The sequence below is a fragment of the Pygoscelis adeliae genome, unplaced genomic scaffold (genome assembly GCF_000699105.1).
Source record: "Pygoscelis adeliae isolate BGI_AS28 unplaced genomic scaffold, ASM69910v1 Scaffold347, whole genome shotgun sequence".
NCBI classification, from domain to species: Eukaryota; Metazoa; Chordata; class Aves; order Sphenisciformes; family Spheniscidae; genus Pygoscelis; species Pygoscelis adeliae.
The window spans coordinates 89,697-106,460 of NW_008825158.1; positions in this window are offsets into that span (position 1 = coordinate 89,697).

Below are 16,764 nucleotides of genomic sequence, written 5' to 3' on the forward strand. Positions count from 1 at the left end.
GCCGCCCGTCCCCCCTGGGTGTGCGCGGGGACCACACAAAGCCTGGCCCCAGCATCCTGCCGCCCGCTTGCCCCTGCCCTTTCTTCCTCCTCTCCTCTCCTCTCCTCTCCTCTCCTCTCCTCTCCTCTTCTCTTCGTTCAAATCTGAGTCCGTGGACCTGAATATTATCTCAGTGCATGGAAAGGTGTGATCGCATTGCCATTGTGCCCTGCAGGGATATTTATTCCCTTTCCCAATCTGGCAGCCTGTGCTTGTGAGCAAGAATCTTAGCTTCTTACCCTGAGGTTGTGAGTGTGATTTCACTACCGCTGCTCAAAACACATGAGCTTCGATTTGCTCCGGGTCGCTATCTTGCAGAAATCCCAATATGAGGGCTAAATCCCCGAGAGATCGTGGCTGTGCCCGGCACAATGGGTGTCAGTAGTTGAATTTCTCAGCCTGCCGTGAAGCTGCGCTGTTATCTCTCCCAGGACGCCAGGTCTGCGTGCGATTGCTTAAATCCTGTCATGGTCCTTAAAATTGTGATTAAAGACAAATATGGTGAATTGCAAAGAAAAGAACCGGCTGCATAAAATCCTTCCTACTTATATAAAAATGTGCAAAAATGCTGTTGTTTCCATAAGTTGGCCTTTGTTCAGATGTTTTTGCAAATGTAATTCAGATAAACACTTCCAAGTAATAACAAACTTTAAAGATAAGAATGAAGCTCAGCAGTGACTCATTTGAACAAGCTTCAGCTACACACAGCCTCAGCCATCTAATAGCCTCTGAAAAGACTTTAGATCCAGAATATAACATAACGCAAAGCCTCTGAGCTCCTGAGCTTGGGCTGCGGTAGGGATGAATAATATCAGGGTACCGAGTGGAGTTTACAGGGGATTTTGTTGACACATCCTTGTCACCTTTATTAATGCCACCCAAATAATTCCCGAACAACAAACAGTGCAGTCTCTTTCAGGGGAAAGTGCTCCCTTACCAGCTCTCTGCCATGATGAGGATGAGAATACCTGTTGTGATGGTTATTTGATGGGGTGGAGTATAATAAAATATCCCTGGCAGCTTTGCTAAGGCAGGCAACAGCTTTGGCTTTCTTGCATGAGCAGCCCTCCGAACCCGCACGCCTCGGTGCTCAGGACAAGGGGTGCCGAGTCCTGTGAGCTCCGTCCACAAGTTCAAGCAGGAGATTCTCCTTTTTGGAGAGATGGGGAAATTGTGACTCTTTTTTCTTTGCTTTCAGAACTTGTGACATTCATTTCCAATCTTTCAAGCAATCTTGTGAGCAGCTCCTTCTTTAAATGAAAGGCAAGAGCCTAATGTGGACGGGAATCTAGGAGCTTTTGAAAACAGCCACCAGCTTTTCGCTGAAGTGGCGGAGACTGGCGAGAAGGGTGTGAAGCTGTGGCTATGGGGGGAGAAGGAAGCAAAAGCCGACATGGGGATCAGGAGCTCTTCTAGCGTGAAGCTGGTGGCACATCTGGGGGGGATGCTGAGAGCACATCTGGAGAGGATACTGACGGCATACCTGGGGAGGATGCTGAGACACATCTGGGGAGGATGCTGACGGCACACCTGGGGAGGATGCCCACCTGCAGCGCACAGGGGGTGGGAGCAGTCCACAGCCAGGATGTCCATCCCCCGGGAACGTTGTTCTTTTTGTTTCCTGAAACGTGCACGCTTACCGCATTTCAAATGTTTCCCCGTTCAAATGTGCCAATTTGATGAAGGGGTGGGGGAGCGTTCAGCCCTGCAAATGATCGTTAATGCCAGTTGTGTGTTTGCACTTGGGGGATTATGTTAATCATGCTACAAATGATGCTTTGAATCATGTCTAGAGGTTAATTAACATGCCTTTCTTCTCTTAAGAGGGCCTTCATGTCTGCTTAGAGTTGCTGGCTTTTTTCTGCTTCCTTTCAGAATTACTTTGCAGCTCTCTGATATCATGGGTACCTTTAATTTAACCCTGTCAGTGCTCAGGCTGCTGGGGCTTTGCACCGTGCTCAGCATCATGATGGTGATTTGATGGGGTGGAATAGAATAAAATATCCCTGACACCTGGAGACGTTGTGGCCAGGCTGTCTCGTGCAGGCTGAGACCTTGCAGGAGCTGATGGAAACTGGAGAGGGTCTGGCTGGAGCCAGGTGGGGAGAGAGGATGGTGATGGGGCTATTGCCCTGGGGCCACAGCCAATTTATGAGCAGAGCCCTTACATGGACAATTAATGGAAAGGAGGATCCGTTGTGGGAGGACTTGGAGCTGTGGGGGCTGGAGAGGGGCATCCTGAGGGGTGCAGGCGCTGTGGGGAGAGGTGATTGCTCTTGGGAGGCCAACTGGTAGAGCTGGGAAAAACAGGTGAGCTTTTGAGCTCTGAGCTGTTTCATCGCATCTCACTACTTTTCTTTTTTTGGTGCCAGATCCCTGTGTGCAAAATAGTGCTTCATCCTGAGTTAATTTATTTTCTCTTTCAGTGGGAGCATTTGGCTCATGGGTTTCTGTCTCAATGCTGCACTTCGGAAGCTAGTGCTGCTTCATTTCAAATTTCTATTTTTATTTTTCAAGATAGTCTCCAATTATTTTCAGGCTTTGCCAAGCATGTAATCTAAAATAACAAAGAAGCTGATCAGCCCATGGTATTCAGGTTAAAACCACATGGACCGTTTGCCCATGAAGCCAGCGATGCCCTGCTGGAGCACAGCACAAAATAACCCACTCAGGACGGGGGGGGAGGCTTTACACAGCCCCAGGAGTTCCCTGAGTGGGTCTTTCCTGGGTTTTTTCCTATAGCAGGACTTGAAAAGATTCAGCCTAGTAAAAATGCGCAGTAAACCTGCTTACCCTTTTATTAGAAAATGCTGAAAGGTTTCATAAACCTTCATTGCCGGTTTCTCACCGTGTCAGTTCAGCACTGGGCTCCTGATGTAATCTGAGATTTGCCCATTGGGGTCAGATTTGTGGAGCTACGCAGCCCCGTTCCCAGTGAAAAAGCACGTGGGGTGCTCGTGGAGATGGGGAGATATTTGGAAAATGTGTCGCTCCTCTTCTAACACAGGCTCTGGCACAAGGGAGAGCTCAACATTTTGGGAGCTCCCAGCTTGCGACGTGACCCAAGCAGGGAGCCACGTGCGAGACTGGCTCTTGGGCAGAGTCTGCTCTACCTCCGGGGGCCGTGTATCAGGCCAGCGTGTTAATTTGGGATTATCGGCAAATCAACTTTTAGCTCCTCATCCTAAGAACTTCCCAAGAGAGCAGATCCTTCCCGGCTTACTCTGTCTACCAGTTAGTTTGATTTTTAATTGCACTTGCACGACCTTGGCAAGAAGTGTACTTACACCTCAGCAGTTCTTGAAATCACCGTCTTCCTCTTTATGCATATTACTTTGCAGTAGACTTTATCTCCTTTCATTAGCTGCCTAGAGTTTTTTGACCTACATGAATAGAACAGAAAATACCTGGTATTGGGGAAACCTGTAATTCCTGAGCTCTGGCCCCATGCTTCAATGCCCGAGTAGCGAACCATAACCAGGACTCACTGACCAGTTAACCGCTCACTACTAAGCTGGGCTGAAATGGGTGCTGAGACAGGACCAGCTTATGGGTGGGCCGTGGAAGGTCAAGTTGATTGAAAATACAGACAGGCTGCTCTCGGGATTATTTCTGTCAACTCTGCTCTCAACGGGAGATGAAGCTGCTTCGCTTAAACAAAGGCACGGAGAAGTGGGTATTAGCTGCGGCGTCGCTGCTTAGGCTGCAGGGCCAGGGGCTGGGCAGCAGCTGGGACTTAGCTGAGAAGTGGCCACCCATGACAGCGATGACCGGTTCACTCTGGGTCGCCTGGCCACAAACCTGCTGGACAAACCTGGGAGTCCTGAACCCTGCACCTTGGGAAGGGCATTGCCTGCGCCCATCCGAGACGTTTTGGGCTGAACATTGCATTTCTCCTTTGTAGGGCCCAGAGCAGAGGGTGGTGGGGACACAGCAGGGACATTTTGATGGTGGGACATTCCCTCCATCCTCTTGAGGCTGCAAGTCCCACTCCCTTTGGGCTCCTCGCCACTGGCTTTATAAGGAAAAGCCAGATGGGAGAGCTTTGTGACCTGCAGGGCATTCCCCGGCCCAGGATGATGAGCCCAGCTTTGCTGCCAGCGCCGGGAAAGGGCTTATCCCAAGGAAGGATAATAAAAGAGTGCGGGTAAGAAGGTCTGATCTGGTACCCAGCGACAGTGCACTGCTTGCTGCCTAATTAAAATTTCATTAAGTTGGTTCGCATCCCTTGATGGAGGTCACAGGCACACCATTGATGTGCTAATGTTTTACTTTTCCCCTTTTTTTTCTCTTTCACCACTATCCATCATCCTTTTAGATAAAGCAGTGGCATTAGGAACTGCTTTCCAGCATCCCCAGATGCAATGGCACTGGAAGAAAGACAGTCGTAATTCATCAGACATATTATCTGTCTCTTATTTTCTCTCTAATTAAAAAAATGCTTTTTTTTTTCCTTGAATCGGTTTGGGCATTAACCCTTCCAGTGTTTGTGTTGAATGCCCTGATCAGCTTGAAAGTGGGAAAGTTATCTGGAAGGCCAGGACTGGCCGAGCTGTGTCTGGTGGGGGGTTGCTGAATTTTGTGCATGAGCAGCCAAATCTGAGCTGGGGAGAAGTACCCCCTGTGCGTGCTGTGGCATGGGCAGGTCCCCATCAACCAAATCCTTCATCTGAAGGAGAAGAAATGGGGACTGGAGCCTCGTTGCCTCCTCTGCGTCCCTGTGCCCCAGCCCAAACCACCCTGGCTCAGGGGACTCTTAGACATCAGCCACCTCCCTGGCAGCATCATGCTTGGGGCTCTGCGTTACTGCCGGGCTGGTTTGGGGAGGTTGGACCTGCTCCCACCATTCCCACACTGGGCACTTCCCAGCGCTGCCGGGCAGGGGATAGCATCTGCATGGGAGCAGGATGGAGAGGGAAGATCAAATAGGAAAGAGAAAGCTCTCAGATGGCACCAAAAGGAAGGTAATTGCCAGGAAGGAGAAGACGAGGACGTGTGGGATCCTCTTCCTGGCCGTAGCTTTAATGCCGACCAGATGGTGGATGTTTGTTTCTGTGACTTGTGTGGGGGAAATATGAACAAGCTGCGAGGCTCGATCCACCCACCCCTGCGCACGCAGCGTCTCCTGCAGAGGCAGGCGCCTCTCCGTTGTGCCCAGGTGGATATTCCTGGTGTTTACCAAGATCTCCTCTTGTGCCTTTGCCCAAGGAGAAGGCACTGCTGTTTCAGGTGCAGAGCAGTCTCGCCCAGTGCGGTGTGGATGAAAGCAGGGGTGTTAGGGTCCAGTGCAAAACTCACAGGAAGGTTTGGGAGGAGCGAAGGACCTCGCAGCTACGTGATGTTGGTGCCAGCAACTTACGAGGCACAGGGGCACGCAGAGAGCCTGTCGGGCGCTGGGGTGGAGAGGAGGCAGCTTCACTGCTCCAGCACCGCTGCTGCCCTGCAGATAAATACCAACCCGAGTACTTCCACTGATCCTTTCCAGCCCTCTTTATTTGCCCTCCAACAGGTGGTGGCAACCACTCCTCCTCTACCAGAGGCCCGGCCAGGGGCATCTCAAGCCACGCAGCAGAGCTGGGCCCAGCTGCCAACATCTGCATCTGCTTCCCGGCATCAGCCCCTGGTGTGGCCTCCCAGGTCCTTGCCAGCACTTCTGCAAATCCCAAACCCCAGGACTCAGCACCTCCGTCCAGCACTAATTTATTTTTTTAACAAGGTTAAAAACCCTGGTGTCTGTTCAGTTTCTGCCTCTCCAGGCACAGCGCTGTCCAGTTTAACCCCAAAACATCTTCCCTAAATGAATATTTAATCGCACAGAGCTCTGATGGGAAGGGACTGCATGTAAAAAAAGAAAATAGTTTGATTAATTTTGCCCCCTCTTCTCTTGCAGTTGCTTTTACAGCCAGTTTTTCCCCAACTTGTTCAGGGTTTCTAAGACCTTTTCTCCCTCAACAGACACCCCCAGAAAGCCAGACAAGCTGTGACCTTCACTCTTTGTTTTTCTCACTTAGCCCGTGGCTTTCTTTCCTAATTATTTAGGGTATTTATTTTCTGTCCCCATTTGCAGAGATGCTTAAGCATTTGAGCAGGGCTGAAATACCCAAGCAGTCTGTAATCTTGCCTTCAGCCTACTGCTCCGGGTACCATGGGGCCCATCCGGGATGGCAGCTCTCAGGGGTGGTCAAGTTGCAATTAATAAATTGCATTAATAAACTAAACTGTGGCGTGGTGTGACCCAGCGCACAGGACGTGATGGCAGGAGCTTTGCCAAGTTGGTTTATCTATGCCAAGCCAAACGCTGGTACCATTTCTCAGCACTAACTCATTGGAGCGGGCAATTTTTTTCTCCCTTTGCCCTTTTCTCTTTAAACTGTGAAGATCGTGGATGCTGGTTTCAAAAGATGGGTTAACTATTATTTTAAAGTTTTCATTAGGGATATTAAGTGATTCTTCCCAGGATGGTCATTGTGTGACATTTTAATTTTGATTTTTTTCTGATGAATGAAACAGCATCTTCAGCAGATTTATTGCTTAGTGAATGGCATAGCCATGGCATGTGTCAGACCTGTAAAATATTAAAATAATGGGTAGGGGATTGTTGTTAATCGGAATTTATTATGCTACATAAAGGCATATTTACAGTCCCAGCAGGGGACTATTAATTTGTTTGGGGATAAACAATTAATCTCCCTGGGAGTGGGAGCAGAAAATCTGACACGGTTTTATGTCTTTTCCCAGCGCAGCAGAGGCAGGATAGCTCACACCCCCAGGCTGCTGGGCTCCCCGGGGGGGGTCTCCCCTGGCACGGACGTGGGTCTGCGATGCCTGGGGAGAGGCAGCCCACCGGGCAGCCAGGTCCCGCTTCTCCCTGGCCGGTTTTGCACTGGGAGCTGTGCTCTCTGCTGTGATGAATGGGCTTTTTCCTGCCCCTGCCTGAGCTGGGCTCTCACAGATGGCCTCAATGCATCCCGTTTGTTTCCCCCCACTCCATCTATTTTTAGGTTTCAGCCTTTGCATCCTGTTTCCTGCATCCTCTCCTTTCCACTCAAGATGCAACAGGCACAAACAGGGAGGAGAGAGGGAGGTGCTGCGCAGTTGGAAGGAGAGGGTTTTTAGCTGCTACTGTTTGGTACCTTTGCTCCATGGACTTCTTCAAGCTTAAGCCTTGTTATTTTTCTTCGGAAGTGGCTGTTTGATCTGCAGGTGCGATTCCAGTACAGGGCAAGAGCACTTGGGATAATTGCCAGCCAAGGCCCTGGAAAGGTTACAACAAAAGCAAAATTTATGTTTTACAAGAGTTTATCCAGTGTTTTGGCAGGGAAAGCCAACACGTTAGGGGAAGAAGTTCGCACCTTGTGTTCAAGCAGGTCTGGCCGTTGCGTACCAGGACAATGCAGGAGTCAGTCTAAGACCACTGGCTTGCAACAGGGTCTCTTGCAATCTGCCCTGAAATGCCCCGTGCCTTTCCCTATTGCCACCTATTTTGGGGCAGCTGCGCCACTGCCATCCCTTGTGCCCCACAGCAAAACCACTCAGCTGCATTACCCCTCCTGCCCCCAGAGCTGCCCGGCTCAGCATCCCTGGCCCTCGTGGCAGAAAACAAACCTCACCATTTACCTACACCTCTTGCCCACATTAATTTTAACACATTTATTCAAAATGAGACCTTAGTTCCCTTTGCCAAGGCCTTGTTGGATTTGGTCGTTTTTTGGCCACCACCGTGCACATCAGGGTGCTGCTGGCCCTGGGACCCCGCAGTCTTGCTGCCACCTGCATGAACCCTGATGGCAGGACCTGAAGCAGACCCAGCTCTTCTTTCAGTGTAATGCTCACCTGCACTCATCCTGTTTGTGCCTTTTTTTCTTGGCGCCATGTCCTGAAAAACATCTTTGCACCTTTCTGCGGGGATTAGCAGCCTGAGCGGCTCATAGGTTGTTTCCAGCAGGAGCTGCAAGTTTTTAGGGGATTTGCGCTACCATAATTAAGAAGAACCTAGATCATTAAAAATAATACGCTTTACATGAGAGAGGAACAAGCCTGCTTCACAAGACCCCTTTCTGCTGAAAAATTCATCGCTCTAAATAATTAATGGTCCTCGCAAAGGAGGATGGTTTTGCATGTTGCCGGGTGGAAGGTGAAATGCAGATGCCGGGCAGAGTAATCCTTTTTTTTTTTTATGAGTCTGTATTTCCTCACCCTGCTGCTGCCCTGGGAGTGGTGGGGAGCAGGGCTGTGGCCGCTCTCCCCGCAGGGCCCTGCGCCAGTGTCTGTGCGATGGGGTCGCCCATCCCACCCCAAATCCCGTGGGTCCCTCCTAGGGTACGGACTGGGCAAGGGACTGGTCCCCGCTGGGAGTGTCCCAACCTCGTCTCTTTTGCCCTGAAGCAGCACTTGTCGCTTTGGGTCTCGGTGGCTTGGAAAGCACTGGAGAAGAGCAGATACACCTGCTGCCACAGTCCCTGCTGAAACAGCCTCTCCGTTTCTCTCAGTAGCTGTTTTCATGGCTGTGCCTTTTACATTGCATGTCAGGAATTAATTTATTGCCAGGACAGTGTTTGCATTGCTTGTGCAGTGGATAAATAGGCTATAAATAAGGTGCTGATTTCTAATCACTGCACAGCACTGGGGGAAGCGCTCACACCAGGGTGTCAGGGCAGTGCCCGTGCTCCCCTGGCCCGTCCCTTGCCAGCACCAGCGTGTCCCTTTTTGGAGTGGTGGCAGTTCCCCAGCAGGACCCTGCAGGCAGCGGCTCTGCACGGCAGCAGCCAGTCCAGCTGCTAAAAACCAGCTCAGCAGTAAATAACGCAGGTAGATGTAGGGCAGTGCCAGACCCGTGGGGCAGCACCGCTAGTGCTGGAGGGTCGGGAGGGGTTTTTTTAGCTGCTTGGACCCTCCGTAGCCATCACAGGGTAAACCCAATTCCTCTTCCCCCACTCAGCCTGCCTGTGGTTCCTGCAGCATAACTTGCATTTAGCAGATCATTTACTCCTGATTTGTAACCTCTTTGGTGAGGGGGAGCAAAGGGAAACATGTATTGGGTTTGATCCTATAGTAACCATGGTTGCCCAAAAGGTCAAATGTAGGGGGAAAAGTAAAAAAGGGAAATTGTGCATTTCTAACCAGAACATCTCAGCAGGGCAAGAAGGCTGGACGAGGGCGGGTGAAGGTGGGACCTGAGCTCCTTATGGCAGCTCCCGCACAGGTTATTAGGAAAATGGGGCTGAGACCTGTCTTACAGCTGTACTGCTTTAGGGAGCCAAGACACTGACGTTACTGCAGGGTGACTCACCAAAGCCAGGAGCGTTTCGCAGAATTTGCTGTGAAATGACAGGACTTGATGTGGCTGCTGCAATGCCGGGACCGAAGTGCCCTCATGCTGTTTGAAGGCTGCCAGGAGCTGGGTGCTGGAGGAGGAGGCACCTGTCATGGGTCCCCTCACCGCCCCTGGCCACACCGTGCCCCTGGCTGGGTTGGCATGTGTCCCCACCGGTACAGGGACCACCTCGCTGCCAGTGCCATCCCGTTGGCAGAGGTGGAAATGCCACCTGCAATGAGGACAGAAACAGCAACAGTGCAGCAATCACATACCCATACCCAAGGGCGAGCTGTTTTGCCATAAATTAACACTTTTCCCAGTTTTAGATGCTGATGCAGTTTGCCCCTTCGGACAGAATATTAAATAGCAAAACTGCTTCCACCCCGGCCAGGTGATGGCAGGGGGACAGGCTGCTGTGCTGGCCTCCCCTTTCATTGCCTCTCTGCACTGCACCAGCCCCTGAGGAAAATGCTGCCCACCAGGCACTCCTACAGCCTCTGGCACCCCAAAGCATCATCCCACAGCATGAGCTGGGTCTGAGTAGCAGCCCCAAATGACCCAGTTTTGTTGCAAAAGAGGCTAAATCAAAGACATGCCGCTGCAGGGAAAAGCCGGTGGGGCTGCTGGAGGTGAGCTGGGCTAGGGAGTGGGAGCAGCCTGCCGTGTTGGCAGAGGCTGGCTGCAATGAAACCTTTGCAGCAGCGGGTTCCCTGCTGTGGAGCATCATTGGCAAAATACCTTCTAATTGCCAAGCTTGCAGGGGAGGGCGCCGTCACGAGATATGTTTCAGCTCTCAGTGGAGGCACTGACACACGTCACAGGCATCTAATGGCACTTGTATTAGTGATGTAGTCCTCCATGCATGTAATACATTTACTATTATCACCACAGCCCGAATACTAATAACCCCCGGGACCAGGTGACGGGTGAACCATGGGCTCAAGACTTAACAGTCAATTTAAGCAGCAGAAAGTGGAAGGGAAGGGGTGGGAGAAGCTGCCCATGATGGGTCTCCACTTCTCACTTCAAGAGGGGGAAGTTGTGGGGAGGTGTTGTGGGGACGGTGGTGGGGGACCACCTCGCTGACAGCCCTGTGTGTCCTTTCAGACGAGCGCCGTGCTGTGTGCGGGCGGCTGTGCCCTGCTGGCCCTCAGCTCGCTGCTGGCCATCGTCGCCATCCTGCTGCCTGGCGGAGCCTGCGAGAGGCGAGTCTGCACCCTGGCTGGCTACATGCAGACAGCGGCAGGCAAGTGACAGGGACTTTGCTCTTTGGGGTGGAAAGATGGTGTTTCCCCAGGGTGCTGCCTGGCCATTCACAGCATCCTGGATCTCAGCAACAAGAGGCGCTTGCAAACCCTAACCAATGCTGGGAGAAGAGAGCAGCCCTTTACTTTAGCAATTGCCTCCTGTATCCATGCTTATAAAAATCTATTAAAAATCCCCTCTGCCCAAATACGCAGGTCTGCGGCAGAGAGCCTGGGCTGCAGGTCCCGCTCACTGCCCACTGCTCAGGCTCATGTAGGGCAGGGGGCCGTGGCAAACAGTGGAGACCAGGCTGCCTGCTGGCAGGGTGCTGCTGCACCTCCTGGGTTCTAATAGATGCCTCTCATGAAGTTTGCATTCCCATTTGGGCCATCTTTGCAGTTAAGCCTCTGGAGGGATTTCCCTCACTGAGCTTTACACCTGAGACAGGCCCACCCTGTCCCTTATCTCCCCCTGGCCTCCCTGGGCACCCTGCTTGATATTCACTTATATTTCCATTGCAATTGCTTATACTTCTGCCTTTGAGACGGGCTAATGCAGAGGGGAGGAGGCAGGCAGCTGGGGAAAGTCTGTCCCCATCCTGTGCTCCCTGTGGAGGGACAAACCCTACCTGAGACCGGTCTCCACTGTGGGGAGCCATGTCTCCGGGAGCTGAAGTGTTGGACTAAACTCCAACTGGACACAAGCTGTGACAGGAGATTAAACCGCCCATTCATGTCTGTGCCCAAGAATAAACTCCTTTCCTTGGAGAAATCCTTAGGGCCAGCCAGGCTTCGTTATCTGCCTGGCAGCATTCAAGCGGCTTTTGGGGGAAATCCTGTTATGCGCTCTCCTCACCAGGGCTCATCCCACAGGAGCCGATTTGGGAACAGATGGAGGGGTCTGGCCTATTAGCCACGGCTGCTCCAGCTCAGCCAGGCTGCGGGTAGGCACAGGCAGCCGCATGCTCCCGTGCCCCATTGCTAGTGGCTGATGCATCACTTGGAGGCCACAATTTGGAGATTCCCATCACCTCTCTATGCTGGCTGGTAGCTGCGGCCAATGTGTCCCCTGGGTGCAGGACAGAGGCTGGAGGAGCCCCATGCCAGCAGGTCTCAGCCCCAGCCTGGGGATGGCGTGGGTCACTGGGAGGCAGCTCAGGGTGGCCTTGCAGGTAGTCTCCCATGCAGGGGATAAATGGGATGGAAAGGGGTAACCCTGCGTTACCTTTGCCCGGGGGAGTGGCACATCCCCCCTGCGTCTGGCTCTGCAATGAGAGACAAACAGGTACAAAGCAAGGGATTAGGAAGAGTCCCTGGAAAGGAAACAGACTGTGGCAGATAAATACAAATGAGGCGCTCTGAGGGGTTTTGGTAATATTGAACAGGCTGTAAATAAACTGTAGGCTTTAAGCGTTATTGACAAATGAAAATTTACTGGGTACGTTCAAGCAAGCTAATGGGTTGCTTTAAACCCTAGCAGTGCCTTGCTAAGCATTTTGTATTGCGCTTTTTAATTTTGGTTCGCTGTGGATTAATTCCCATTCAGAGCAAGGCAGCCCTGAGTCAACAGAATTAAATGGTTTAATGTATTTGGATTCAGAAATGCTGCCCTCCCCTAATTTCTCTCCCTGTTCCACCCCCCTTCCCCAGGAGGAAGCTCTTCATTAGGAATCAGCTGCAGCAGGTGACAGTAAGAGAAACTCCTCCCCCAAAAATCACATTATCTCCTAGAGAAAAGCAGGGATTTTAGGGTAGATGAATTTATATGGGAGAGAAGGAAAGCAGAGCAAGCCCCTGAGGTTTGGTAGAGCAGCTTTCTGATGGGGAGGGGGTGCAGCTCTGCCAGGGGAACCCGTAGAAAACCACCATGAGAAGATGGCAGAGCAATGGGAGGGATGAGGGGGCCATGTTTCTCCCAAACCCCAGGTTTCCCTGAAGCACAGCAGGTCCCACAGGCACCTTCCTTCTGCCTGTCCTGACATTTTCCCCCTGAAATCGGAATTTTGCTCCCATTTTCCCATCCCACAAAAACAACTTGAGGTATTTTGCAGAGTACCAAAGGCACAAGCAAATATGCTTAATATTATAAAACATTGAATCAGGCAATCTAATTTCCTAATAAAGAGCCAGGTGCATTCAGCCAGGAGCATGAAACATGCCATAAAGTGCATGAGCAGAGGCACCGGCAGAGCCAGAATCAACCCCCACAGGCTCTGCACCATATCAGACAGATGCCCTGAGCCACACTCATGTAAATCCAGGTGCAGAGGCCAAACTGAACCACACAAGACCCAATCCTGAGAGCAGCCCCATGGCAAGGGGCAGTCAGGCTCAAGCTATGTCTTTAGCACTTTCCTGCTCTTTTTTAGAGATCCAAGCTGTGTCTTTTTGAGCCCCAGAAGGAAGGAAATTAGAAACCTCATGCAGATAGAGGAGAGCTTTAATTGCAGACACAGGCATGCCATCAGGGTTCAGAGCTGGGCTAATTGCCACCATACATTGGAACACATGACTCCTGATGCCTGGCATCCACCCCTTAGAAGAAAACCAACATATCCACACAAATGACAAGAGGATGATCCCTAATGAAAGGGTAAATGAGCAGCAGAGCAACAGGGAAAGGAGGAAGGATAAAAGACAGAACATTTGCTCAGCTCTCACACCCTACAAGCAAAGTCAAAGCTGCCCCAGAGAGATTAGAGATGGGGCTCACTCCCTAAGCATGGTGCCAGCTCACTAAAATTAAATACCTGCTATGATACCTCCTCCCAAGCCTACATAGCAGCACCACCAGAGAGGCTGGGATAGCCAAGCTGGCCCCATTTATGTGTGGCTCAGCAGGGCGGTCCCAACCCCCAGCTGCAGCCCATCCTGCTGATGGAGAGGGGCCCTGGGGCTAACCCCAGGAACAGGGGAGTGCAAATGGGTGCACAGCTGAAATCCTGCCACAGTCATTTTTCAGCAAAAGTCTCTTTGCTGGCGTTTTAAAAATAGGAGTTAATTCCGGGGAGAAATGTCTTCTGCCATATGGGGCTGTGAGGGAAGTGCAGGGGATGTTCTCCAGGGCTGGTTGTGCCTGTACAACCTCTCTGGTGGCTTCCAGGTGCTGTGGCAGGGGGCTGGGGTTTATAGCTGGACATTACAGATTACTTCTGCAAAGCTCTCAGACCAGTTTTTGAGCGACTGCCAGTGGTGAAGCTGCTGGAAGGAGCACGGGGCCACCACAGTGTCTCAGGCACTGGCTTACCAGTCAGTGATGCCCTGGGGAGCCCCGAGGCCCTGCTCCAAGCTGTTGCAGCCCACACAGTCCCCAGCAGTGCCACTGCATTAGGGGAGTGTCCTGAAGGCTGGGAGTGCCAAGAGCCAAAGCAGCCTCTGCTGGGTTTCCACCATGGACTGTGTCTGTTCCCCGGCCCGAGAGCATCTGCTGTCCCATGGGAATGGCCTTTCCAAGGGAGTGAGGCTCGCTACCGGTGGAAACCGAGATTTGAGCCGAGGCTAAGTAAACCCCATCAAACAGCAAATCTGGGCAGCTTTCTGCTTTTGGGGCTTGTGGGACTAAGGGAAGGATTATGGGTCTGCTGTTGGATTAAGCGGCTGGTGACCGCGCTCTGGCACCAAAGCGGATTGCATCTGCTGCTTAGGAAAAGCAACAAGTCTTCGTAGGCGGGCAGCAGGGGCTAGCAGCTTCCCTCCACAGCTCCTTTTGCTACCCTAAAAGCCTCAATAAAAACCAGGACTGTGTTGCTTTTTGGAAGCTTTTCACCATGTGCTTTTCAGGCAAAGGGCTCTTGCTTTGCAGGCGAGTGCTGGCCGATCCATTGGTGGTTAGTAACTGGATGCACCCCCAGCCGCCCACGGCTGCTGGTCCTTTCCCTGGTCTCCGAGACGCGCCTGTGAAACGGCCTGGCAGGAGGAGGCTGCAGAGCTTTGCACCTCAGCGAGGGCACAGGCACAGTCAAGCGTGAGGGAAGCCTTCGTGGAGAGGTTTGCTTTCACCCCACGCTGCTCTCTGTCTAATCCTACCACCATCAACTCTGAAGACAGCTGAAGACAAGCCCAGTGCTGAGGGCAAATGATCCTGACCTGCCTGTGCCTTTCTAAGGCTCTTTTGGTTTCAAAGAGCAATTTCCCAGCATCGCTATGACAGAATCAGAACAGTCATAAGACTCCAGCAAGACAGGCAGAAACCCCCAGTTATGCAATTCCCTTGCTTAGCCGCACTTTAATCCCAAGCAGCTGGGATGGTAGTCCCAAGCTCATGGTAGTCCCAAGAGCTTCTTCCTGCAAAATTTGATTGCATTCTGCAGCCAAGGTCCCTCTTGCTGGCAGAAGCAGCATGGTGGCATTACAGAGCTGGCCTCAGCTTTTGGTTAGCTAAGCAGCAAAGCAAAATGCAGGAGACCTTGTGCTTTTTGAAGTACCCTGTGACTACTTAAGACACTGATCATCAGGTAAGAATACATAAAGAGGGAGAATCGTTCATTTTCAGATCAGTGTGAGTCTTTTAAATGCATCATGTCCCAAGGACTGAAAAGCAACCCAGATTAAAATGGGCTGTGCCATTCCCCTGGGAGTGCTGCGGGACGGGTGGGAGGTTTGCCCCAGCCTTGGGATGCAGGCACATGCTGGGGGGCAGCACAGAGGCGGCAGGTCCCTGGCCAGGAGGCTGGCCCAGTGCCTGTGTCACAGTGTTATTTAGAAAGGCACCGTATGGTCACTGCCCCCATTGTGCCTCCCATCCCGCCCTGCATCTCAGCCCATGTTTGAGATCGATGGCGCCCTGTTTTCCCCAGCTTGTGCAGGCTCTGAATGGCAAACAGCACCATCATCCACATCTGCATTGATTCCTCAGACTGATATTGATTAGCCTGGTGACATATAGGTGATGTGTAATTAGTAACTTACATGAAAATAGCACCAAGAGGGTGTACAACCAAGCTGCCTGGGTACTCAGACCTTTGCTAGCATCTCCATGGTGGCAGCAAACAGAGGGGTCGTAGCTGCCTGGTAATTGCTGATGTGCTATTAAAACCACTGTGAAAGTCTTCCCTTCCCTGCTGCCATCACTACTGTGCGAGGTGGTTTTGGAGTGCTGCCTGACGGGGTCTCTGATGACAGGGCACCAGTGGAGCTGTTGCCACGAATCAGGAAAGAGCCGCTCCTCCTGCCTCCCTGTGTTTTGCTCTGTAGCTCAAGTGCTGCATTTTTAGGGCCAAAAGATGCTGTGAGCTGACAGAGCTTCGCATATGTCAGTGCGCATCGCCAGTCTGCATCCGCAGCAGTCGCCTGCGAGGTCTTGGATCCCTCCTGTCCTGCCCCTCACTAAGAAATCATGGTTGAAATAATGGCCTCTGCCAAATAACACCTTCCAATGCACTAAAGGACTTGTGGCACCGGCAGCTGTTGGGGATGCTGGGGAGCCATTCCCAAGGACGTTGCAGGGGCCACTGGACAGTGGGGACATGCCTACTGCTCGTGGGGTGCGGGCAGTGTCACAGCATGGCTCCTGCAGCACCTCTTTGAGGAGACATAAATGGAGCAGACATCTGCCCAAGGCAGGGGACAGTCTGGGGTTGGGTGGCCAACGCTGTGACTGACGCTAAAAATGTTCAGGGCCAGCTGAGGAGATGAGGGTCTGAGCCAGTCCCAGACCGTGCAGCCTTTCCCACCCCCTCCCACACAGCCCGGGCCAGGGGCTGACCCGCAGCTGGTTTCCTGATGGGCGTCTTCATGGCCGCGGCGCCCGGGAGCCCCATCCTGTTGACACCGAGGGTTGTTTGTCAGAAGGCAGCCCTGGGATTTGGAAGAGGAACTTGGCAGCGGAGGCAGGGGGGGACCAGTGCCCTGTTGTCCAGGCATTGATTTGATTTAAAATTACCCAAAGCTTCCCCCATCCCTGTTTTAAAAATAGCATCTTGGCTTTTATTGCAGAGCCCATGTGGTCTCTCCTCTTGTGGGGCTTGAAAAATGTGCTCAGACCTGATGCAGTGACATTGCTGGCTGTGTTCGATCACCAGAGCAGCACTAAAAAAATGTTGCCATAAAGCTGTTTCCAGCCATTCACAAAAGCTCCCCCAAAACTGGAAGATTTGGCTAAGCAAGAGGAGAAGTGCCAAAAAAAAAAGCAAAATCCAGCCTTGATGCAAGGTGCTGGGGCATGAA